The following is a 26,638-nucleotide window of genomic DNA, read 5'->3' on the forward strand; positions in this document are numbered from 1 at the left end:
CATGGCCCTTGGAGGGCAGTGCCTGCGTTTAAACCTTCACTAGCTGTGTAACCTGGACCAGGTTACTTAATCTCTTCATCCTTCAGTTTCTTCATCTGTAAAATAACCCCTCATAGGTTGTGAGGATTAAATAGGTTACCGTATTTCAAAACACTTAGTAAAGAATACCAAGCACCCTATGTGCTCTAGTCATTATTCCCGGAGCATCTGAAATACTTTGCCAGAGTGTTTCCCTTTAGGGGCCGAAGGGCAGTTTCCCAACTCTGATAAAGAGGTTTGTAGCAAGGGTAGGTACATTTTATTTATTTTTTTAAAAGATTTTATTTATTTGAGAGAGAGAAAGGGCACGAGCGGGGGGAGGAGTAGAGGGAGAAGCAGACTCCTGGCTGAGCAGGGATCCTGACGTGGGGCCTGATCCCAGGATCCTGAGACCATGACCTGAGCTGAAGGCAGATGCTTAACTGACTGAGCCACCCAGGCGTGCCAAGGGTAGATACATTACAGAGTAAAGGTAATGAACTAGCACCTTTCCACATGTCTTTCAGGGTTGAAATTCTGTAATGCATGTATCCCTCTCTTCCCTAGATGTTCTCCAGGCCTTCCAACCTGGAGTCTCAGTCCCCTGATTTGTGATTCAGTCTAGACCAGCACATGGGAGAGTGAAATCTTGAAATTCACTACCTCTGCCTGGTAAGTGATGCAGTAGGGCATTTGTCTACTGGCTAAGCTTCAGCTTCCTTCCATGTTGGCTCAGGAGACATGACTAGACCTCTGCCTTGGTTTTCTGGTGAGTACCCTTCTTCACTGGACTAGAAGCGCTAGTCTGATCCTCAGTCAGGTTGGTTTGTCTTCTGGATTTTCCTAGCTCTCTGCCCTGAGAAGGTTGGATTCTATTGCCTAGGTCCTCAGCTTCAGACCAAGTTCTGCTGCAAATAAAGTCCTGAAATCATCGGCCTTAGCTATCCCTGCTGAGAAATAATTTCCATGTCCATGGCCCACACACTGGGTTGGAGTCCCATGATGCCAACACCAGGCAGAGCAGTGGTCTGGGGAGACTGTGAATGGATTTTGTGCAACACTTGTTAGTAACGTTCCTGGTAGCTCCATTAGTTTCCTTGGCCTTGGTCGCAGGACTACTTACCTATGATACTCCCCTGCCTGCACACACTGAAACTTCATCATAACAGACTTTTAAAAACAGACAAAATGATGTTGGGTTGAAATCCTTGATACTTTTGAGATGAAGTGGATTGATTATTAAATATGCCATTTGAAAGAGTATGGATTCAACAAGTTCATGGGTTTAATTCAGCAGGTAGAATTTAACAAGGGTACTGAATATCTGGTCTTTCACTTGAGTACAAAAAACCTAAGTGCACAAGTACAGGGTAAGCAAGATGCCTATTAATGTTTATGAAGAATTTTCAAGTTTTATCTGCCAATAAATTTAACTGTAGTCTGGAGTGTGAGTATTTGGTCAGCTGCATGATGGCTTCCAGAGATATTCAAGTCCTAATGCCCGGAACCAATGAATATTACCTTATATAACAAAAGGGTCTTTGCAGATACAATTAAATTAAGGATCTTGAGAATGTGGAGATTATCCTGGATTACTCAAGTGGACCTAAAATGTAATTCTTATAAGAAGTCTTCTTCCAAGAAGTAGAGAGATGGAGGTGTAACTGCAGAAGAGGGAAATTGTGAAGTGACAACAGAGGCAGGGGCAGAAAAGGCAATGTCACACAAGGAAGGGGCCACTAGCCTAGGAATGTCATGGCTTCCAGAAGCTAGAAAAGGCAAGAGCACAGGTTCTCCTCTAGAGCATCTAGAAGGAACCAATCCTGCCAACACCTTGATTTCGCTCCCATAAGACTCATTTTGGACTTTCAGAACTGTAAGAGAATAAATTTATACTGTTTTAAGCCACTACATTTGTGGTAGCTATAGCAGCCATAGAAAGCTAATACAGACTCAAACTCTGCTCTTGGATCACATCTGAATTAATAAATGCCATTGGAGTCATTGAATATCAAGAAGGAGGTAAGTTTAGTGGAATAACTCATAATTATAAAGAAACTCCAAAACGCGTCATGAGAGGAATGTTGGAAATAATTGCTTCTACTTAAGAGGCAGTGAGAACATGAGATTTCAAGTATTCTGGGAGTCATCACATGCAAGGGGACTTAACTTGTCCTGAATGTCTCTAAATGGTGGAACTGTTGTCAGTTTGTAGTTTTACATTTATTTGCATGATTTGTTTGTTTTATGTGTTTCTCCCCCACTGTTCTCTAATTTTCATGATGGGGGATGTTAGAATTGGTCGCCATTTTATCCCCATACCCAAAAGGAATAGGAGCCATTCAAAAAATGGAAACAGAATGAGAATTTTTAAAAAATCCTCTCCTGTGAGGGTTAGGGTACAAAATAAGTTGCTATAACAAAGAGAATCAAATAACAGTGGCTTAAATAGGGGAGAAATTATTTTTCCCTTTTCCAAAACAGTCAAAGGGGAGGTGAACATCTGGGGCTGGAAAGCTCCCATCTTGCTACTTTGCCATGTTCTGGGGTGTGCTCGGACAGGTGGCTGATGCTTGCTTACTTCCATGTCTGCATTCTAGTCTGTGAGAAGGATAAAGTGGCAGGAAGCTGTCGGTTAAGTCTCCCAACTCTTGATTTCTGCTCGGGTCATGATCTCAGGTTCCTGAGATCCAGCCCCACGTGGCCTGCTTAAGATTCTCTCTCTCTCCCTCTCCCTCTGGCCTCCACCCTCTAAAAATTATTTTAAAATAAACAAAAATAAGCATTTTTTATCTCATGCAGTTTCTGTGAGTCAGGAATTATGGGGGAGCTTAGCTGGTGGGTCTGACTTCGGGTCTCTCACAAAATGACAGCTGGGACTGCCATTACCTGAAGTTCACTCGCAGGGCTGGCAAGGTAAAGTTGGCTACTGGCAGAAGTCCTCCATTCCTCGCCACATGGATTACTCCTGGGGACTGTTGATTGTCCTCACCACAACCGACTTTCCCCACATGAGTGGTTCAACAGTGAGCAAGGTAGAAGCCTCGGTGTCTTTTACTGGAAGTCATAGACCATTATTTCCACAGCATCCTATGGGTTACAAAGGTCACTCTGTTCAGTGTGGGAGGGGACAGCACAACAGTGTGTGGAGGCAGTTTTGGAGGGGAGGCGTCTTTGGGGGGCTATCCTGGGGGCCACCTTTCTGGTTCCATCTCCCATCGCTCTCCCTCACTCCACCTCTCACACAGTCTCTCCGCTCTTTCTCAAACATGATGTATGCATCCTCTCCTCAGTTTTGCATTAAAGTGTTCTGACTGCCAGGATCACTCTTCCTGCAAACATCCACATGGCTCTCCCTCACTTGATTCAAGTTTTCACTTACATGTAACATCACAGGACATTTTCCTGACTACTCATATTTTTTTCAAAAAGCACCTCACTCCGAGTTCATGTTTTTTAGCCTCTAACTTGCTTAGTTTTCTTCATTCAACCTCTCACCACCCAACATAGTCTATATTTCTTCATTTATTGCCTATTCTCCCTTTGGGAATAGGGACCTGAGTCACTATTATATCCCCACTGCCCTCCTTACTGTGATTGGGATGAATTTAAAGAACGCTCTTTCTTGTTGTATAGCATTAGAAATTTCTTTGGGTGTTATATGGAATTCATTAATCATTCATTTATTCAAAAAATATCTAGTGAGCACCTATTGTATGTAGACACTATCCTAGACACTGGGGATATAGTAGTGACTTAGGTCTCTATTGGAAGCATAAGGAAAGTGCCATATACAAAACAATGAATGAATGAATGAATGAATGAATGAATGAATGAATGAATTCATCCTTGACCCAGGTGTGGTATTATCTAGTTTGATAATGTAGTTAAAAAGAACTTATATCAAATCACTAAATAAATTTTAAAAGGACACTTAGGATAAGGAAAATTAAGTATAAGCCTACATGGAAAATATAATGGAACAAGAAGAATTATGTATGTTTGGTTTTGGTCTATGATTATTTCTTTTTTATATATAAGGAACAGGATTTATAGTTTCAGTGAATTATTTAAGTGGAGTTAGGGAATTACGCACAATGCAGCAATTAGAAAATATCTCATGGAGTAGAGAAGATGCTTAATTCTGCCATAAATTCACAATGATATTGTAAGTAATTTTTATAATTATGATGAAGAAAACATCTGAGCAAAAAATAAGGGCTTCCATGCAAGGGACAAGACAATAGCACATACCACTTGTTATTAGTGGAGATCTGTTGTTTGAAGAGGTCACAGCATTTGTCTTTTCTAATTAACCTTTTGTTGAGTCTCTCACGTCTTATGTAGGAAAGTTTTTGTATGTGGTCTGAGTGATTTTACATCAGTCCCTGAGGATATCCTAAAATTACATACGCATGTTCTTTTCATCTCTTTATAGAGGAACTAAAATGTTGGGTAGATTGAAGCAATTAGATTTTTCTCTACTGTTCTCTCATTTTAGTCTGAAGAGCATTTGCAAGGATTTTGAACATTATGCTACCCTTGGGGGAGAACTAATTGAGATGTTTGGAAACCTCTGCTCAGTTTACAAAACATTAAGTTTCATGGTCATATGTCTCATTGCACACATCCCTTGGTTTTACCTGTTCTTAATGGGAACTGCTTAGGGCCTATTTGAGACCATAAGAAGCAGGAATTTTCTTTTGAAAAAACAAATATATTGAAGTAACTTCCTTGTGCCCTCTTCTGAAAAATGTAGTGTCGCTAGCTAATATATCTTTGAAAGCCACCGCCATTTCATCCTGGAGAGATAACCTTGCTCAACATGGAGGTGGGTGCAGTAATGTTCACTTACACCAAACGCATCAGTTCTATCATCTCCAAAAAGTAAAAAGTAAGAATAAAAGGGAGAGAAGAGAAAGAAAAGAAGGAGGGAGGAGGAATGGACAAGAGAAAGAATTTCAATTAATTAGAAAAAGTCCTTCACAATTATGTAAGTCTAGTCCATCTTAGATGGACTTAATTTAAAATCATTTACTTACTTGAATTTCAAAAGGACCTCACTGAACAGGCTGTCTCCTCCATCATGTAGAACCCCAAGACTCCAAAGACCTGATTAGAATCAAACCACAGAATGTATTATAATACTTCTAATTTTAATATTTTTCTTTAGGAGTTTTCCCTCCTTTCATATTCCCCAGTTGAAACATTATGGGAAATGCTATCACAAATGACAGGAGAAAATAAGACAGAGTTACAAATAGAAGCTTCTTTATCCATGACATTTTATAGGCAAATAATTTATTACTATTACTGTTATGATTGAATTTTGTATATTATTGTTGCTATAGACCAAATGTTTGTGTCCCCCCATCAAATTCATGTCAAAACCCTAATCGCCAATGTGATGGTATTTGGAGGTGAGGCCTTTGAGAGGCAATTAGGTTTGCTTGAGGTCATTAGAGTGAACCCCCCCATCATAGCATTAGTGTTCTCATAAGAACAGGGAGACCAGCGCCCTCTCTCTGCCTAGTGGGAAATAGCAAGAAGGTGGCCATCTGGACGCCATTAAAGGCCCTTAGCAGGAAATAGTCTGCCGGCATCTTGATATTGGACTTCCCACCCTCCAGAACTGTGAGAAATATATGTTTGTTGTTTAGCCACTCGGTCTATAGTATTTTGTTATAGCAGCCTGAACGAAGACAATTTTCTTTGGTAGTCCCTGTGGAGTATTTGAAAAGCAACACTTGTGTCTCTAGATCTCTAGTATAGGCAAGAATTCAACAAGATGAAATTAAAATGATCTTTTAATAATTTTGTAGGTTTTGGGGTGCCTGGGTGGCACAGCGGTTAAGCGTCTGCCTTCGGCTCAGGGCGTGATCCCTGCGTTATGGGATCGAGCCCCANAATAAATAAATAAAATCTTTAAAAAAAATAATAATTTTGTAGGTTTTTATTTTATAAGGCCCTCATAAACATAAAAACAAAAGTCTTTAACATAAACAGGAGCACAATTCTTCAAAATGATTATAGTACTAAATTTTAAAATAATCTAAAGGATGCAATTACTGTTATTAGTGACAATAATAGCTGTCCTCATTATCTATGATGAATATTTCTAGAATGTTCATTGAATGTATGGAATTTTGCTCCATAGAAACCGCTTTATAACTGAGCCATTTTCTAAGATGAGCTGGGCAGTTGATCCAAATCCCTTCGATGGGATTTTATTTTATTATTTTTAAAAAATTTATTTATTTAAGAGAGAGAACAAGCACGTGTGGGCACAAGCAGGGGGGAGAGCAAAGGGGGAAAGAGAATCCTCAAGCAGACTCCCTGCTGAGTGTGGAACCTGACCTGGGGCTCAGTCTCAGGACCCTGAGATCATGACCTAAGCCGAAATCAAGAGTCTGATGCTTAATGGGCTGAGCCACCCAGGTGTCCCCCTTTGATGGGATTGTAAAAACACATATATCTTCCCTTCAGGATTGCATATGCCTACTATTTCCCCTTATTCCTCATGAGATCTCTGTTCTGGTGACCCACTGGTAACACTGAGGTGTGTCATAACCCTTGATGTGTTGGGGTGGAAAAAAAGATTTTGAAAAGGTTTCTACAATCTAAAGAATTGCTACTTTGTTCCATCTGTTCCAGTATATAAGTTTTGGTCAGTTAGGTTATAAAGGATTACTTCTCCACCCAGTTCAGGCATGTGTAGCATGGTTTAGTGTAGAGAGCACAGATATCCTGAGTCCTAAAACACAGGCTGATGGTAACTACAGTGTAAGGACCCAGGTGATTGCCTCCTCTTAGAACAGTTGGACTGCTTCACCTTACCATCAGTTTATCTGGCCCGGACAATAGAAATTGTATTTTAGATTGGTCTTAGAAAACCCAAATCAGGAAAGCAAATATCATGCAAAAAAATTCATATGATGCATTCCAGCACCAACAAAAATTATAAAGAATTAGTCACTACTTGGTATTCAGTGTCAATAATAACCTTCTTGAGCACAACTTGAACTTGAAGTTAAATTTTTTTTGCAAATTGTATCCTTATACCCCTCTAACTCATTTCAGAAAATTTCCTCTACTTTTATTACCACTGGCAATATACATGTACACAGCATCTTCAGAATCCACTCTAACCCAATTCTAGTTATTCATAATCAAGTTTTCCCCAAAAGCCATGGCATGTTGATTTTGCCTTACATGTTTTACATTCTACCAACAAATTCAGAACGAATCAAAGAAAATTGGAGTAAGAAAACACCAAAAATTCAAAATCATTAAAAAGACATACTTATTTCTACTCAGATGATAAATTGTGAAATATTTTCAAAGCAGGAACTCAAAATATTTATATAATTACACAATGTTTCCATCATTATTTACTAGAGCCCAAAGTAAAGAACTGTGTATATAATTTATTCACTTGCATATTTAAAATGTGATATGGCATAAATTCCTTAGCACAGTATATATTTAAAGTTCACATGAAAGTGTTGCCATGCAGTTAAAACTTTGGGTCTGTTCTCATCATCGCCTGTGGGAGTCAGGGAAATGGGTTCTTAGGTTCAACTCCAGATCTACCAGTTACTAGCTATGGTCAAGTTATTGAATCCACTCTGTGCCTTATTTCTTTCTGTAAAATGAAGCTAATAACAACACTTACTTCACTGCATTGTTGTGAAAACAATCCAGTTAACTTCTCAACAACTGGTTTTATTTCATGATTGTATGATACTTGGGAGACCTTATTTTAAGGAGTAACTAGATGGGAACAATTTCATATTCCTAATGCAAACACGGACTTTACATTAAGACCATTTTTTCCACTGCCAAAGAAGTATCAAGAATTGAGGGAATTGAGTAAATGATTTTCCCTTCTTCCTAAAATAAACTAAATAACCCCCTGGATTTTAATTCTGGTAAAAGTGAAAAATAATGCATCATCATTGTAAAAAATGGAGAAAGACTGAAAAATATAAGAAAATAGAAATCAGGGGTGCCTGGGTGGCTCAGTCCTTAAGTGTCTGCCTTAGACTCAGGTCATGATCCTAGTGCACTGGGATCGAGCCCCGCATCGGGCTCCCTACTCAGCTGGAAGCCTGCTTCTCCCTCTCCCACTCCCCCTGCTTGTGTTCCCTCTCTTGCTGCCTCTCTCTCTGTCAAATAAATAAATAAAATCTTAAAAAAAAAAAAGAAAATAGAAATTACCCATAGGCGCATCATCTAGAGATATGCAATATCACATTTTAATATATTCTCTTTTTAGTCCTTTTTGATGCATATATATTTTTCTCTTACAAAATTGAGATCATACTGTATCTTTCTTCACTTTGGTATAATACCAGAAACACTTCCTATTGTCCTTAGTCATTGATAACATGATTTATAATTGCTGTAGAATAAGTCATTGTATAAATGACTATAATTTACTAAAATTTACCCTATCATTAAACTTAATTACAAATAGTGAGGCAGTGAATAACACCAAACACAAATCTTTATGCCTGATTATCTAAGTGATGATCCTGAAACATCCTAAACATGGAATTTTTCAGTCAAAATGTGTAAATACATTATTTTTGATTAATGAAGGATAAATTAACTTAGAACTCATACATAGAAGTTCTTTGTTTTTTTATCTTTCTGAAGAATTTCTGTTTTGGATAATTAACAATGCAAAGGAAATATTTTGCTAAGGGAACGCAAGGGGGAAAATCCTTTATGGATCTTGGGTTCCCCTTGCAGTCACCTCTTTATACTGAGGCTTTCTCCCCAGACTGACTCTAAATCAGTTGATGCCTGTAGACCTTAAATGTGAATCAGGCTCATGCAACTTGATTATAACACAGTGGTTTCGATTTATTCTCAAGGATTATACTTAAAAGTCAGGGTGTAAATGTCACAGTGGCACGTTCTATAAAGATTTGTAGGTGCTTGTGCTTAGCCCCGTCTCTGAATGCCTAGGCGATGCTATGAAGAACCAGCAATACCCTCCAGTGACCCCTTTGAAAAGGGTTTGTTTTCCATCTGGGGCAGGCAGCTTCCAATTCTAGAAAAGGAAAACGCATGTGAACCTAGCAGATTCTACGACTCTTGCTGGTTGCTTTTTGGATTGGATGGGCCAGGATCCAGTTTTCTCAGGGCTTCAAGTGGTGTTTTGACAGACATCTCTCCTCTTCTCTACCCACAGCACAGACAACCTGCCCAGAGGGAAGTGGGTTGGGCTAGGCTGTCTTTCCTTTCCTTCCCACTGGGCCTGGGAATACTAGGTGTTGGCATCAGGGGGTCACGTTCTTCGTGTAAAGCCCACCAGTGTTGGCACCAGGAAGCACGGTGGTGCATTTGGGTTAAGCAGTGTTCTCTGGTGCTCAGCCACATGGTTTGTAATCCTCACTTCACTACACTTGACCATTACATGGGCAAACTGCTTCCCCCAATAGCCACACTGTATCTATTCCCTGGCTCTTTTAAGAAGGGGTATGATAATGGTATCAACCTAGTAAGGTTGTTCTGAGGATGAAACAAGATAAAGCATACAAAGGATGTACGACAGTACCCGCTGTTAATATATGCTTAATAAAAGCCAACTGATAATTTCAGAAGAACCTGGTCTTAGGTTCCTCTTCAGACATATAAACAATCTGAAATCAAGTTTATGTGTCTTACTCCAAGCACTCATGCATGCATCAGTCTGTTCCAGTGTTGCACTCTGCTTAGTGCTGAGACAGAAGATGAGACAATAAAAAATGAAGTTGTGTGTGTAAAGAATTTAATAAGGTGCTTGTACTTAATAAATGACACTGTGATTATTATAAAATAATACTGTGTGTTATAAATAGATAATCATGATTGCAGGCACTGTGACTTAAAAATGGTTCTATATCAAAACTTATTTTAGAATAAACTTGGACCTGAAGGCATATGGATTCAGTGGTGCTAAAAAATTCTGCATCTTAATGATTACTCTGTGGCTTAAATATGAAGACAGAATGTGCATTTTAGTCAAGTTGATGAACTTCAGACCTCGGGAAAATCTGTGGTTTGAGAAAGAAATACGATGTTTTATTGGAAGAATATATTTATTTGTTGCGGTGCTTGGGTTGCAAGTCATTTTTGCAGATAAACCATTGGGTGGGGGGAGAGGGAAGAGAAGAGGAAAGAAAATAAGTCCTCTTTGGGGATATTCCCCACAGGATTGATGTACTTTCTAAAATAAATGGGAATGGAAAGTGAAAAGTCAGAACAGCGTTACAGAACGCAGCAGACATGTGAAAGACTAACCAAAATATTGCTAGCTTATGCTCTTAGAGGGAATGGAAATTCACTGGATGGAAGAAGAAAAGACAATCTAATCTAGCCTCTGTATGAATTTGACTAAAAGCTAAAAATATTTATTTTTCCTCAACAAAATAAAAGTGATTACCTACTCAAACAGGAACTATAGAATTGCTTTGGTATTGAAATCTGACGGTGAGGTAAGATTGGTCAAAGCCTATCCAATAGAAATTTTGAAACTGTGATATTTATAAGGCCAAATTTCAAGAAAGAGAAAGATCACTGAGGCAGATTTGGCCACAGATTAAAAAGTTTTATTGGACGTTTCATTTCATCACACAACTCATCAAAGTTATTCCCAAATTTTATATTTTATTCTTGTATTTTAATGCATATGGTAACATTAGCCTGGAACCAGATTTTCAGCCAAACTAAGATAAAGAGAGACAGCAGAATTTTATCTCTATATTGACGTGGAACTAGTCTCTCTCTCAGCTCTTATATGAGATCTTCATTGTCATATGGTTGCTCAAGTCGATAGGACTTTTATGGTCCTATGCTTCTGAACTTTCAACACATCCTATCAATTCTTTTGATTGATGTGCTGACTGTTCTTGCCAAAGAGAACAGGATCTTCTGCCAAGTTAAGCAACACCCTCTCTTCCTCCATGAGCACCACTCAGGCATTTGGAGTGGACCTCATGCTAATTCCCAGAACCCTTTTAATTAAAAACATTTTCATTGGTAAATCTGGATTTATATTGTATTATAGTCTTACCCACATTTCCAAGTGTTCATTAGATAAGTCATAAATTTTAAAATATTTTTCTACATAATGAATCTAATATTTATTTAATGCTGAAATCATCTTTGCCTATAGTTACAATGCTCAAACTACAGTGCCTCCTGGACATAATTATTTATTTTTATTTTATTCCCAAATTAAGTCTCTTGATTTCAGCTCAGGTCATGATCTCAGGGTTGTGAGATCTAGCCCTGTGTCAGCTCTGCCCTGGACATAGCATAGAGCCTGCCTAAGATTCTCTTTCCTTCTCCTGCTGCCTCTCTCCCTCTCTCTCCCTTTCAAATAAATAAATAAATAAATAAATAAATAAATAAATATCAGAGCAAGCACACACAAGGAAATTGCCCTCAACCCCCTGCCAGAAAAAGAGGAGACACTATCAACATCAGAAAAGTTTGAGTCCAGGGTAAAAAACAGTAAAGAAGATGAAGAAGGGAATTTTATAATGATAAAGGGTACGATCTAAAATGAAGATTAAATCTTAATGTTTGAAATGATATTATCAAAATTATTAAGGCAAATGCTGCAAGAAATACTAGAATGAATAGATATACAAATTAAGTAGATAAATATAAGCAAAGACATAAAGAATCCATTTAACAAAATTAATTAAAAAATAAAACACATATGTATCATATATATGTGTATATATATGTATTTGGACATGGATATATGCATATCCTATTCATTCTATTTTCATTCCCTTTGTTTTCTTTTTTTTAAGATTTTATTTTATTTATTTATTTGTTTGTTTATTTATTTATTTGCCAAAGAGAGAGACAGTACAGGCAGAGGGAGAAGCAGGATCCTCACTGACTGAGGAGCCCAATGTGGGACTTAATCCCAGGACCCTGGGATCATGACCTGAACCAAAGGCAGACACTTAACTGACTGAGCCATCCAGGTGTCCCATTCCCATTGTTTTCTAAATATTCTGCAATTTCAATTTTGACTTCCATTTTGAATGGCATTATTTAAGAGAAGGATTTTTTGTATCATATTTTTATTATTGTTAAATAAATCAGAAGTTATACTTTGTATTATATTTCAATTTAGAAATTGAGGAATCTTTGTGGACTAGTTTATGACCGATATTTTATATATATATATATATATATATATATATATATATATATATATATATACAAATTCTCTTATGAATTATTTCTGACACAAAAACTTAGAAACCCCGGAAAATAAGATGGACAAATTTGACCACCTGATAATTAAAATTTTCTGTTTGACCCTTAAGGGAAAAAAAAGCCATAAACTAAGTAGAATCATAAGCAAATTTCCTTAACACATGAAAAGTAAAGTGCTTTATGAATCAATCAATAAAAATAAAAAACCAGATGGATAAATGGGCAAAAGGTGAGTTCATACCAAACAAATACAAATGGCATGTAAATATATTAAATGTTTTTCAAACACATTCATTAAAAAAATACTAGTAAATAATGTGTTTCTGTAAAAAATGAAAACATTTGATAATACCAATTGCAAGATGTAGAGAATCAGACCTAGTCATACACCATTCATAGGATCTCTTTGGAGAGCATATTGGCCCATCTACCAAAATTCTCTGCTCTTAGATCCAGTAATTCAGCTTCCAGAAACCAATAATCTAGGGGCATACTACGAAGATATCATACAAGAATATTAACTGTAGAATACTGGGAAGACCTGAATGCTCATCAAAATAAAACTGGTTCAATAAATTAGAGTGGCTCCTGGGAGGTGCAGTCAGTTAAGCATCCAACGCTTGGTTTCAGCTCGTGGTTGTGATCTCAGGGTCTTGAGATCCAGCCCCGTGTGGGGCTCTGCGCTCATCATGGAGTCTGCTTGGGACTCTCTCTCCCTCTCTATCTGCCCCTCCCCCAGGTGCTTGTGCACTCTCTCTCTCTCTCAAATAAATAAATCTTAAAAAAAAATAGAGTATACTTATACATGGCAATTCGTAAAAAAAAAAAATAGGTAAAAAGAGCATTTATACATTATACTAATATTTTTAGATACAATTTACATGTCAGCATCTAGAGATCAGCTTTATTCTTTTTAATGCTTTTAGAATATCCCTTTTTATAAATAAGCTTTATTCTATATATTTACAGAGTGGCTGTATCTATTCTATCTATCTATGCTTATTACATAGGAAATTTCAAAATAGGTACAGGGAAACTCATTTGTTTCAAGATGTTTAGAAATGTTTAACCATATGACTATTTTAGTTGCATAATAAAAAGAAATAACTTACTGTCTTGTCTGCAATACGTTAGGATGAGCTTGGACAAATACATTTTCTTGGCTGTAAAACACCGCATGTCATGGAGCACCAAGTACTTAATACTTAACACTTAAAAATGGGATTATCAGTAGACGTCCACAAAGTGATATTGCTGTGATTGTGGAAGTCAACAAGACCTACAGTGAGCTCTTTCTAGGATCCCCTTGAGAGTTCCCCAGTTTTCTTACTATCAGGTGGGTGGACACAGACTACTTCATGCTTATGATGATTCTGGAGTCTAGAAGTCTGGACGAGCCTTGGCCACTGTCATAGCATACCCCACATTACACTGCCAGCTTGACCACAAAACTTGGTGGTAGGTAATCAGTTTCTTCAAGCTGAATGATTTATGTTACATTGGCTGTGTAACATTCCTGAGGTGTCAATCTGGGATCTACAGAGCAGTGCCACAGATGAGTGAAAACAAACTAGGAGACAAGTTTGTTCCTGATTTTGTTTTGTTTTCCTGACTGCTCCAAAGCCATCTGATCTGGATAGCCTCTTGAGAAAGGAATGCATTCTGATGTCTTCTCTTCCACGACCTCACAGGAGAAGGCACAAAATTTGCTCTTCATGACCACCAGATCAGCATCATGGAATCTGAATAAATAAAGCTTTCAAAATTGGAATTTCAAAATCAGAGCCATGCAGGGCACAATAAACAGTTTGTAAGGACAAACTTCACCAAGGGCATAGGATACACAGAAAAACAGATCAATAATTTCAAAGACATCCAAAACAAACTAAAATGTGGTACAGATTAAGACTGAAAAAAAAAACCTTTGTGCTCTATTTTGAAATCATGTTTAATGCTTACTATAAAGTTCACATGGTTTTAAATTAATATGGAAAGTGCAAATAGTGATGGAAAAATTAAAAAGCACTCTTGACACGAAGCATACTTTTGAATGAATCGGGTCATTGAAGGTTATTAAAGCTTGTACCAGGTAAGGTTGGTGTCACGTTAGGGTAAACAGTTATCACACTTGTTGCCCAAACATATTTTGGAGCCCACATCAAACAAAACGGGTATTTCAAAGGACTAGCTAAGACCAGAAATAGGTAAAGTTAATCATTATGCAAATTTGAACCTTTGGTTTCCAGAGGTGAAACAATATATTTCAGTACCCGTGTCTCTCTGGCCTATTTTAGTCTCTTCTATTTGGCTAAAAATTCTTGATCATATATTTATTTTTAAAAACCCGTATTCACATACCTGAAACTTATAATTAGTTTTATTTTTTGCTTTTGGTTTAAGTTTTGTTGTGTGTGTGTGTGTGTTTAAGAAAAAGAAAGTGTACAATTATTTGGTATTTGGTGACAAAAAATATTTTCAAAGTTATACTGAGAGATAATTGAGTAGTTTTTTTACCACCTGAATTAACTTCAATCTCCAAATGATTCTTGGTCAAAGATGATTGAATGGACATCTTTGGAGTTATAGGGCATTTACAAATTCAGAAACATTTAGTGAATAAATTTTGTGTCATTTTGGAAGGTGACCTTGAAACCTACCATATTAGCTTTAAATAAAATAGTGAACATGATGTTCTGGTAATGCTCTCCCTTCCTACTCCCAGCCTTTCTGATTACTGCTCACCTTCTTCCAACATATATTTGAAGGGATTGAGTCATTTGAAAAGCTATTCTGAAGGATATCAGTCATCTATAGATTCTTTAAGGGCTACAAAGCTACTTGACTCGGGCTGAAAGATCCTACTGGCAGAGATGTAGGAACTGATTGCAAAATTCGAAGCTGTGGCTTATGGTGTTTACCTCTCAATGGGCTACAAACAGTTTTGTCTTGATTCATTTTGAAACTGTTCAAGCAGTTTTCCCAAGGAAAGTGCTCAAAGCAGCAAGCAAATTAAAAATAAGATGAAGAATGATGTCATGGGGATGAATTTTCAGCAGAAAGTACTGTTTCTCCATGTTTTATAAGGGTGCACACTTCTTTCGGCTCTGCACACCCACCAAAAGAAGTTAATATTTTAGATGCAAGTATGGATACACATATCTGAATAATGAGTTTTTACAATAAGAACCTTGTAGCAGTTTTCTGAAAGTCACCAGAAAAATCAGGACAGATGTTTGTATTTTGCGATGTATAAAGGAAATATTAAGGATTTTCCAAGGCAAAAAAATATGTGTTGTAAGCTAAAAGGACTTAATTCGCTGGGAGGTTAAGCCAGGATTCATACTACTAAGGGAGGGAGTCTGATAAAGCAGGTTGAGCTTTTAAAAAAATGTTTATTATTAAAGAAGAAAACAAATTTAAAAAAGACAAAATTGGAAAAGATTCAACTGGCAGGACTTTATTTAACTTTTTTGATGGAAAATTTTGAACACCTACAGAAACAGAAGAGTGTTGTGAATCCCTGTTCAGCAATAATGACCCAGCTTCATTACTTATAAATTCATGGGCAGTCCTGTTATATCTATATCTCCACTTACTTTCTATATTATTTCCAGTCGGATCCTATACATTCATCAGTATTTCAGTTTATACATCTTTAATGATACTTACTAAAAAATACCCCAAACATAAAGCACATTATACCAAAAACCAGCAATAATGTCTTAACATCATGAAAGATCCAATGTTAAATATTCATATATTGAATTAATGTTATTAATTTCTTATAGTTTATTTGAAACAGGATCCAAATAAGATACATACTTATGGTTGGCTAATGTCTCTTAAGTTTCTTTTAATCCATAGGTTCCATAATGGCAGAACTTTTAAATGCAAGGTTCATTGGTTTTTCTTCAAAAAAAAAAACAAAAAACAAAAAACAAAAGATAAAAGGTGTTGGTGAGAATATGGAAAAATTGGAACCTTTATACATTGGTGGTAGAATTGTAAGATGGTGCAACTGCTGTGGAAAACAGCATGGACTTTCCTCAAATACTAAAAATGGAACTACCATACCATCCAGCAATCCCACTTCTGGGTATATATATAAAAGAATTGAAATTGGGATCTTGAAGAGATATCTGCACTCCCATGTCCGTTTCACAATTATTCACAATAGTCAACATATGGAAACAATCTAATGCCCATCAACACATTCAATGGAATATTATTCAGCCTTAAAAAAAGAAGGAAATCCTGCCATAGGTAATAACATGGATAAACCTGGAGGGCATTATGCTAAATGAAATAAGCCAGATACAGAAGGACAAATAACATATGACACTGCATATATGAAGAATCTTAAATAGTTAAATTCATAGAGGCAGAGTTAGAATGGTGGTTATAAGTGGAGAAAATGGGGAGCTACTGTCCCATGGGTATAAAGTTTCAGTTATACAAGATGACTAAGTTCTAGAGATCTGCTTTGCAACATAGTACTAATAGTAAACAATACCATATTGTCTACTTAAATTTTTGTCGAGTGGTGTCTTGATTTTATCCAGCTCAGTAGTTTTAATAATGATTTGGGTGTGGACATGGATGAAATTCTTATAAAAACTGCAGTTAAGATGAGTTGGGAAGGAACCCAAGGCAATAAATTATGACAGATGAGCAAGTGGTCTGTAAACCACAAAGTATGATTCCAATGAGTTAGTGTTTGGGGAATATATTTTAAGATTGAGAAATTTTAACTACATTTATGAAAAATATATACCCAAATGACTCTGGTAAGGATAAACTTCCCATGAAAAAGTGTAATAGGGGTAAATGGCCTTCCACCAGTTCAAACTATAGCCAGATGATGTATGTGGAATGAACACCACACTAGGAGTAAGGGATTCTCTGCTCTTCTAGCCCCAGCTCTGTGGATATCTGGCAGTGTGGATATATGGCAGTGTGGCAATTAGCAGTTCCCTTCCCTTTCTGGGCCTCAGTTTTCTTAAATGGCCCTAAATTCTGTGGTTCAATAAGCACAGATGAGGGAGGCATGGCTTCACCACAGTTCTTGCGAGAGAAAGTCTGGAGAGTGTTAGTTGACAGGGCTCTGAGTGAGTCTGTAAATCTTTTTTGTGCTTTTGAAGAGAACTTAATAGAAGGTTACCTCAGGAGAACATGAGTCAGAACTCTCTCTCAAGTGTCTGTTGGAACCATGATGTGGGTGATAAGGACACGGAATACTCCCGAGGTTCAGTGGGGTGGAGTACGGAGCCGACGACCAAGAAAGAATTCTTGAGGCATCTTTGATGCAAAATTGGTGGTTTATTAAAGCACGGGGACAGGACCGGTGGGCAGAAAGAGCTGCAGCCCTGGGTTGTGAGGGGTGGCTGATTATATACTATGGGGATGGGGGAAGGTAAGGAAAAAGGGAGGTTGAGAAATACTTTCATATGTTAAAGAAGACTCACAAGATACCAAAGGCCTTGCCATTGTCAAGTTAAGGTTGTTTACCCCTCTAGTAAGGCATTAACATGAATATAGTTGGGCACTTCCTGGAGCCTGCAGATTATAAGGACACTTAATTGTATCTACATTCCCTTCCGGAAGCTAGGTTATTGGTAGAAATCCTTCTGTTCTTGTAAACTGCTAAGACATTTGTAAACTGAGGGAGACTTAAGTCTTGCAGGATTGTGGTATCTATAGGTTAACTATTTCTTTGTCCTTTAGGGCAGCCAGGAGTGCCTGAGGAATGTCACATACATCCCATGGGGGCGGGGTGTCAGTTTCTGCTTTGTCCTCAGCTTGCCTTCTGTTCCCTCATCATGGGGGCCAAAAGGCTATTGTGATCTCAAAAAGAGAGCCAGTGGAATGTAAAGGCAGAGTTGACAATGAAAGGGAAGATAATCTTGCCCTCACCAGCTCCAAATCAACAGTTTCCAGAATTTTTTTTGCCACTGTGCTCTACAGTTTTAAAAGATTGACGATAAACCTGATCCTGCTTCTTCCTCTCCCACTCCCCTGCTGTGTTCCCTCTCTCACTGGCTATCTCTCTGTCAAATAAATAAATAAAATCTTAAAAAAAAAAAAGAAAAGAAAAAGATTTGGTAGTGGCGTGTGTGTGTGTGTGTGTGTGCACGTGTGTGTGAAAGAGGGTGGATGGAGTATTCCATACTTTATTTTGAAATGTTTGAAGGATATTGAGGCAGGGAGGATTGGGTTTGTCCCTTGTGAACCTAGAGAAACACGCTAGAACCCTGGAGTTGGAAAGCGTAAGGAGAATAATTTTAGGAGCTATCTATGGCAGTCAGAGTGTGCAAAAGTGAACTGGTTTTCTCAGGAGGCAGTGAATTCTCTGTCCTTGGTGGACATTTGATGAGAGCCTGGGAATGTTGTGGAGGAGTCTGAAGCATTGGATTGACCAGGCTCTTCTTTTCTTCATTCATCCGTTCCTTCATGTGAATAGGACTGTGCCATTACACCATGTATGTGAAAGATTAAGTAGGAAAAAAAACAAATGAACCTGTTTTCACAATTTCAGCCCACTCTATTTAGTTCAAAGGATAAAAATAACACAAAGGTAGTCAATTAGTGTGGTGTATTAAATTCATCTCTTACAAATGATTAGTGCTGGATAGTTTTGCAGAGAAGTAGGTTTGGGTTTTATGGAAATTCTGACTGAGTGATTTTTGTTGCTCATTAGCTGCAACCTGTTAAAATTCAACCAGAGTCAATAGAGAGTCAGGTGCTAGGGAAAGTATCCAGAGATTATTCCCTGTGGAAGAGTTCCTGAAAATGAACAATCCGAGGGCACACCTTTCTTCCTATGCATAGCAGAAAGAAGGTATTAGATATTGGAGTTGTATGAGGAAAAGAATGAATTAGTAAGAAATTCCAAAAGTGTACACAATATCTTTTGCTATCAAAAAAACACGTTATTTTTATGTATGATTATTCTTTATATCACTGAATATTAAGTGGGTATTCTCAATATCTCAAAAATATTTATTACATTAGTAATCCTTTATCTGGTTATGCCTAGCCTATGTGGCAGTCTGATGACTTTGGGTTAGCTGCTTTAAAAACAGAAGCAGGGATCATTTCCTAAATGGCTCAGCCGGTTAAGTGTGTGCCTTCAGCTCAGGTGGTGATCCTGGGGTCCTGGGATCAAGCCCCACATCAGGCTTCCTGCTCAGCAGGGAGCCTGCTTCTCCCTCTGCCCCTCCCCCTGCTTGTGTGCACTCTCTCTCTCTCTCTCAAATGAATAAATAAAATAAAACATAAACAGGGAACATCCCTTTTAGTTTAACTATCAAATAATCCCTTGAAACTTTTAAAACAATTTGATTTTCTGCTTAAGCAAAGGAGGTGCATATATTTAAAAAATAACTGAGGGACCCAAAACAGGAAAACCAGCAGGTTTATTTTGCTTTCGTTTTGTTTTGAAAATGCCTACTTCCATATAAAATCTTTTACAAAGCCATGTTAAAAATATCACAAAATAGAGATAGTTTTTCAGTAGTGTGTGTGTGCGCACGCATGTGTAATCCATACACAGAAAGTGCGTATAAATAGTATACCGTAGAGTAGCACTGTCCAAAAGAAAACTCTGCAATGATGAAATGTCTTAATATCTGTATAGTCCAATAAGCCAGCTACTGACCACGTATGGCTGTCATGCATTTGAAATGTGATTAGTGCAACTAAAGAAAAAAAATATGAAACTTTTAGGGACGGATAAATCTGACAAAAAATGGAGAAGCCATGTGTGGCTTCTAAAACATTAGTGAGAGAAATGAAAAGGCTAAGCCACAGAGTGGTATAAAATATTTGCAAAGCCTATATCTGATAAAGGACTTCTCTCATATACTTGCAAAGCGCATATCTGATAAAGGACTGTTATCTGATAAGTTGACTACTTAGCTCCACTGAAGATTGCTATCCCTTCTTGATATTTTTCTAAGTCCACTCCACAGTTCATTTTTCTGATTCTACTATATTGCACTCCAAATAATCTCTCTACTTAGAACGCACACAGGGGGCTTTTACTCATGACCCTGTGTTGAACGCTTGTTGTTGTTGTTGTTGTTGTAAAGAACATGTGTGTCATCCACCTCACCAGAGCACAAGCTTCTTGAGGGCAAGTCGGAGTCCGATTCACTGTTCTATGCCACAGAACTTAGTACAGTCTCTGCCACTCGATAGGCTCCTAGTGAATGTTCTTGAATTCCAGCCTAGGTGGCATAACTGGGTTCAGTATTCTGGTGACTATTTGACGCTTAGCAAATATTCAACGTTGGTCAGATGATCCCTCTTTCCATTACGTGGTGGAGCATTCTGTGGCAGTCTAACGTGTCTACAGAAGAGCATTCTCAAATTGAGCAGCCTTCCACAATGCATCACAAAATCATTTCCAAGTTAGTTTCGCTACAGTTGGGAATCCAAAATTTCCTTGTTTGGGTACTTTCCAAACTTGATGCCTAAAAGCCACTGGCATGCAGTTTCAAATTTAAATAACATTGTTTTTCCTTTGATTCATTGCTTCCATAAACAGTGGAATATGTTAAATATAGATTTATATTTAATAAATATAAATAATATAAAAATATAAATAAATATAGAATTATAAATATGAATCAGCTTTATAAGCTTCAGGGCTTCCCCTTCAATAACTACATTGCTATTTGATTGCCTTGCTGGCAGCCACATATTAACCATGTGTCAGCTTTCCATAATTGAATTATGATGAGTTCCCTTTCTCCCACATTGTTACTGACATGTTAATTTGCTCTCAGATATTGGCAGACTCAACCTCGCTACATTTCAAGTTAAAGATTAATAATGAAATGATATGGCTACATATTTATTATTATGTTGGAAAATCTTAATTGGGATGTTTCTTTATATCCGTTTTTTGTAACATAGTTTTGTCACAAACTTTACTATGCTTAAAATGAACAACTCCTCCTTTGTTACATATTTCTAAGTAACAAGATAAAGTGTAGCCCACTTCATAAATGGCAGTTCTAGAAAAAAAATGTGAAACAATTTGCATTTAGAAACTTACTGATATTTTTCAAGATATAACTAAAGATATGCAAGTACTGTACAACCAGGGGGAAAAATCAGTTCATCCTGTTGAAGGTAGAACATTTTATAAATTAGTTTAAAGGCAGTTTTCCTACCCTTGTACCTCTAAAAAACTTACAATTAAGTTTGTACTCTGATGGTTAAATTATACAATTGACTGAAGACTGATCATGGTACACACTTGTAAACTCTTCTTAAATATATTGAATAAATACCAGGGCAAGTAAGGTAGTAATAAGTTTGGATATATTAAAATATTTAAAGGAAGAATATCTCTATCAGAAGAGAGTGAGGATAGCAATGGAATCAAGAAAAAATGTAGTAAAGAGACACTGGCAGTGCCTATCCAAGCCTTTTCCAGGGAAGAAGTTACCCTGACCCAAGAGTAAAATCTGTCCATATCCTTTTATTCATTTATTCATTCAGTCAAAGTAATTTTTGAGGGGTACCTGGGTGGCTCAGTCAGTTAAGTGTCTGACTTTGGCTGAGGTCATGAACTCAGGGTCCTGGGATCTAGCCCCACATTGGGCTCTGTGCTCAGCGGGGAGTCTGCTTGGGATTCTTTCTCCCTCTCCTTCTACCCCTCCCCCACCTCATGCTCTCTCTCTCTCTCTCAAATAAATAAATAAAATCTGTATTACAAAAGCAATTTATTGAATACCTATTATGTTTCAGTCTTTGTTCAGGTTCTGCAAATGCAACAGTGGGGAAAAAACAAACAACAAACAAACAAACAAACAACAGACTGTGGCTTAATAGAGCTTACATTCTAATGGGGACCTGAAAACTTTGATTCTTCCAAACAGTTCCCCAGGTTCTGAACCCAAGTGCATCCTGCAACCTCCTATGTTTCAACATGATTTCTATGTAGTTTATCCAGGAGAAAGGAGCTAGATTATCCAGATATCTTTGACAGGCTGATTTCTTATTGTAGTGCCTACCACTTTCTGGGTTACTAATAGTGAGCTGATCCCAATCCTGTTCTAACTGATCTCAAAGCCCATTAATTATATATTATACAACAACCCAATGAATGATAATGACCATGTCTTTATAGCAGTGTTTTTTACGCAAGTAAGGTGTTAAGATTTTTTGTAAGAATCGTTTAGAAAATTTATTTCCTAAAATATCTGCAGCCTTTCCTCTTTCCTCCTCCACAGTCTTCTCTATCACTGTGGTAGTTCATTAGCAATGTATGTTCTTGTGTCCTGCAGTCAACAGATAGACTTCCATTTTTATTTAGTTAGTTAGTTTTGAGAGAAACGGGAAAAAAAGAGTGCATGTGTGCCGGGAGGGGGGAGGGGCAGAAGAAGAGGGAGAGAGAGAATCTTGTATGTGTCAGGCACACTATTCTAAGCACTTTACACATGTCATTGGTTTAATCCTCAAAACAGCTTGGCGAGAAAGGAACTATTATTATTTATCCTTTCTGGTTGCATTAACTGAGCCTTAGAAAATTTAGGTGATTTACCCAAGGTCACACAGCTAATAAGTAGGAGAGACAAGATTTGAACTCAAGTCTGGCCCCAGAGTTCTTGATCTCTGACACTATGCTGTTCTGCCTCTTGTTATTGTGTCATTTCATGTAATCCTCATAGCAGTTCTGTAAATTAGCTATTATTATCTCCGTATCACAGTTGGGAAATGGAAACTCAAGCAGATTAGAAAACCTTTTCAAATGTAATACCAACAAGTTGTGGAGATGGTATTTGAACCCAAGTTTTCATCCAGAGTGTGTATTTAGCATTCTTGCTTATCTATCAGTCTCCTGTGAATAAGATCAGTATGTTGACTCTTCCAAGTTAGATAACTAAGCACTGATAAGATTAAGTCTGTGGACTTGCAAGGCTGTGCATTATATGGAATTCATACTAATAATTTGGAGCATTGAGTGCATCCTCAAATCAACTTTTAAATTTCAACTTGTTATTGTTGTTACAGGTGGGTATTACTTTTTAAAGATTTTATTTATTTGAGAGAAGAGAGAGAGAGAGAGCACGAGCAGAGGGAGAGGGATAAGCAGACTCCCTGATGAACAGGGAGCCTGACACAGAGCTTGATCCCAGGACCCTGAGATCATGACCTGAGCCAAAGGCAGATGCTTAACTGACTGAGCCACACAGGAATCTCTCTCAATTTAAAACCTATTTTCATTTGGGATGCCTGGGTGGCTCAGTTGTTAAGCGTCTGCCTTTGGCTCAGGTCATGATCCCAGAGTCCTGGGATCAAGCCCCGCATCCAGCTCCCTGCTCCACTGGGAGCCTGCTTCTTCCTCTTCCACTCCCCCTGCTTGTGTTCCCTCTCTCACTGGCTGTCTCTCTCTGTCAAATAAATAAAATAAAATCTTTAAAAAAAAAAAAAGAAAGAAAGCTATCATTCTGGGTTAAGCCAATACCTTTTTTTAAAAAATAAAGATTCTCGGGGTGCCTGGGTGGCTCAGTCGTTAAGAGTCTGCCTTCGACTCAGGGTGTGATCCCAGCGTTACGGGATCGAGCCCCACATCAGGCTCCTCCGCTGGGAGCCTGCTTCTTCCTCTCCCACTCCCCCTGCTTGTGTTCCCTCTCTCGCTGTCTATCTCTCTGTCAAATAAATAAATAAAAATCTTTTAAAAAATAAAATAAAATAAAAAAATAAAAATAAAGATTCTCTTATTAATGCATATTGTAGCATTTAGCTTTATAGTAAACTACTTACCTGGGACCCATGATACAGGTCAGTAGAAACAAATTATATTTTGAACAATTACTTTGAGGAAGGAAATAAATATATTTCATTTTGTATATTCTGGTGCAAAAGGCTTTATATTCATACCACTGAATGAGGATAATTTTATAATTTTCCTTTTACAGTTTCTGGACTCTAATTCTGAAAATCTATTTGCTTGAAAGGCTATGATTTTTCTATGATTAGGGGTGGGGTGGATTTTTTACAGAAAGTAGATGACTTACCTATGAATTTTTGCAATAAAAGATAATAGGGGCACCTGGGTGGCGCAGTTAGTTGGGCATCTGACTCTTGGCTTTGGCTAAGGTCGTGACCCTCAGAGTCAGGAGATAGAGTCCCAGGTAGGATTCTGCTCAGCACGGAGTCTGCTTGGGATTCTCTCTCTCTCTCCCTCTGCCCCTCCTGCTCCTGCTCTCGCTCTCTCTCTCTAAAATGGATAAATAAATCTTATAAAAGTTAGCTAATAATAACAGTGTTAATGTAACTAACATTTGCTAAACAACACAGAGATTAGCCTAAGTCATTTACATATATTTACTTATAGTCATTTATAGAATACATATGAGGTAGCTACTCCTATTAACCCCATTTTAAAGATGAGGAAACTGAGACACAAAAATGTTCTATAACTTGCCTAAGATTTCCAAGGTTGGGCTAGAATACGTGTAGTTCAGCTCCATGACCAAGTTCTAACCATGCTTAGAACACTTCTAGTGACCAAGACTACATAGTAATCAGTTTAATATTCTGTTCCTCATCTATTTCAGCCTGTTGGGGCTGAATGAATTAATTCCACTGTTACAGAATAGTACTCACCCATAAAGGCATTTTGCGTGGTGATCCCTAGAACCTGGCAGCTGTCTTTCTTGAGACCTTGTAACATAGGCAACATAGTAACTCATCAAATACAGTTCACTAAATGGTTTCTGATGGTGAAAATGGTAAAGAAACTCCCCGCTGTAACAGTTAAGAATTTGTAAGTAAAATTAAATATCTCATAGTATCCTATATTTGGAAATTAAAGAGTATATTTTTACAAATATGCTATGATGAAATAATACCTGGAGTCAAACAATTAAATTTAATCATCAAACTGTTACTAACTTTAGTTAGTGTGACATGGACCAATTTGCTAAACTTCTATGAGATTTTGTTTCCTTGTCTCTTACATAAAGGAAATTGAAATAGATCCAAAGGTCCTTTTTCATAAAATTTTGTTATACAATTTAAAATTCTCTTAACAAATGGAAAATATCATTCTAATTAAAACACATTATTAAGTCTATGGTTGATAAATATGACTATACTTGAAACCAAAACACCATAATTTAATTTAGTTTAGCCCTCATCCAAAATCTAGGGAGGAGGTTGGAAATGAAGAGAAATAGAATTAAAATATATTTTCATTTTACCCTGGAAAATAACAAAGAAAATCTTTATTTAAAATAATAAAATTAGAATGTAGTAATATTCTCATAATTTCTTGAACATTATCTGACTTAGAGAATGTCTATTTGAAGATTACTTGAATATATGAACCATATACAACTCCTCAAACAATTTGAAAAATTTTAGACCATTTCATGAACAAATATTTAGACTTCTGTGGCAAGTCAAGGAAAGATCACACCTAATGTGTATCTGAACAATATGACAAGGCTCCATTCACCTTAAAACATCCTTCTCTTTGAGTAAACCATCATCTTAAAATACAGACTGGATCTTGCTATTGTCAAATAACCTTACTCATTTCTGTATTGATTTATCTTCATTTTGTAACTGCAAATTTTCCACCACTGTCCAAATATAAGTGAGTGCTTCTAAAATAAGTATGAAAAATATTTAAATTATAAGGCATGATAGTAAATGTGTTCTGAAGTTTACTTTAAATACACTACTTCACAATTTTTAGAACACTTAGAGAAAGAGACATTTTATATATATTTTTTTAAAGATTTTATTTATTTATTTGACAGAGAAAGACAGCCAGCGAGAGAGGGAACACAGGCAGGGGGAGTGGGAGAGGAAGAAGCAGGCTCCCAGCGGAGGAGCCTGATGTGGGGCTGGATCCCAGAACGCCAGGATCCCAGAATGCCAGGATCACGCTCTGAGCCGAAGGTAGACGCTTAACAATTGAGCCACCCAGGCACCCAAGACATTTTATATTTTTATGCTTTCACGAAATTAAAAGAGTGATGACATAGTAACTGTGGGCTTAGTAACTTATTCTTTTGTCATATCTTAATAAATTTCAGAGTCAGTAAATTTTGGAAATAAAATAAAAGCAAGTTACCTATTTTCCTCTCTTAGGTTCAGCAGCAAACATTAAAATAAAAAAAAAAATCCTAAGAATAATTACTGGATAACCTAATTCCATTTCTTGGAAGAAATTGCTTTATGCATTCTTAAGTATTCTAATTAGTCATCCTTAAGTAGCATAGGATTGGGTGGAAAAATGATTCAGAATCAACAACTAAGTTTAAATATATATTTGGGGGTCTCTGGATGCATTAAACATGAGATACATTCTGGTAGGGTTTATAGGAATGTGTCTTTGATGTGCCTGCCATTCTACTGA

General features: G+C 37.2%; 1 long non-coding RNA gene across 1 annotated transcript in view; it reads left to right on the forward strand.

The window, feature by feature from the left end:
- The first annotated feature begins 422 nt into the window (after positions 1-422).
- Positions 423-26,638, forward strand: part of LOC109489694 — a 167,987-nt gene continuing 141,771 nt past the window's right edge. Inside the window, exons 1-2 of the long non-coding RNA XR_002142761.1 lie at positions 423-511; positions 586-690. This is a non-coding gene — a long non-coding RNA (uncharacterized LOC109489694). The remainder of the gene's footprint in view (positions 512-585; positions 691-26,638) is intronic.

The sequence above is a fragment of the Ailuropoda melanoleuca genome, chromosome 15 (assembly GCF_002007445.2).
Source record: "Ailuropoda melanoleuca isolate Jingjing chromosome 15, ASM200744v2, whole genome shotgun sequence".
Taxonomy (NCBI): domain Eukaryota; kingdom Metazoa; phylum Chordata; class Mammalia; order Carnivora; family Ursidae; genus Ailuropoda; species Ailuropoda melanoleuca.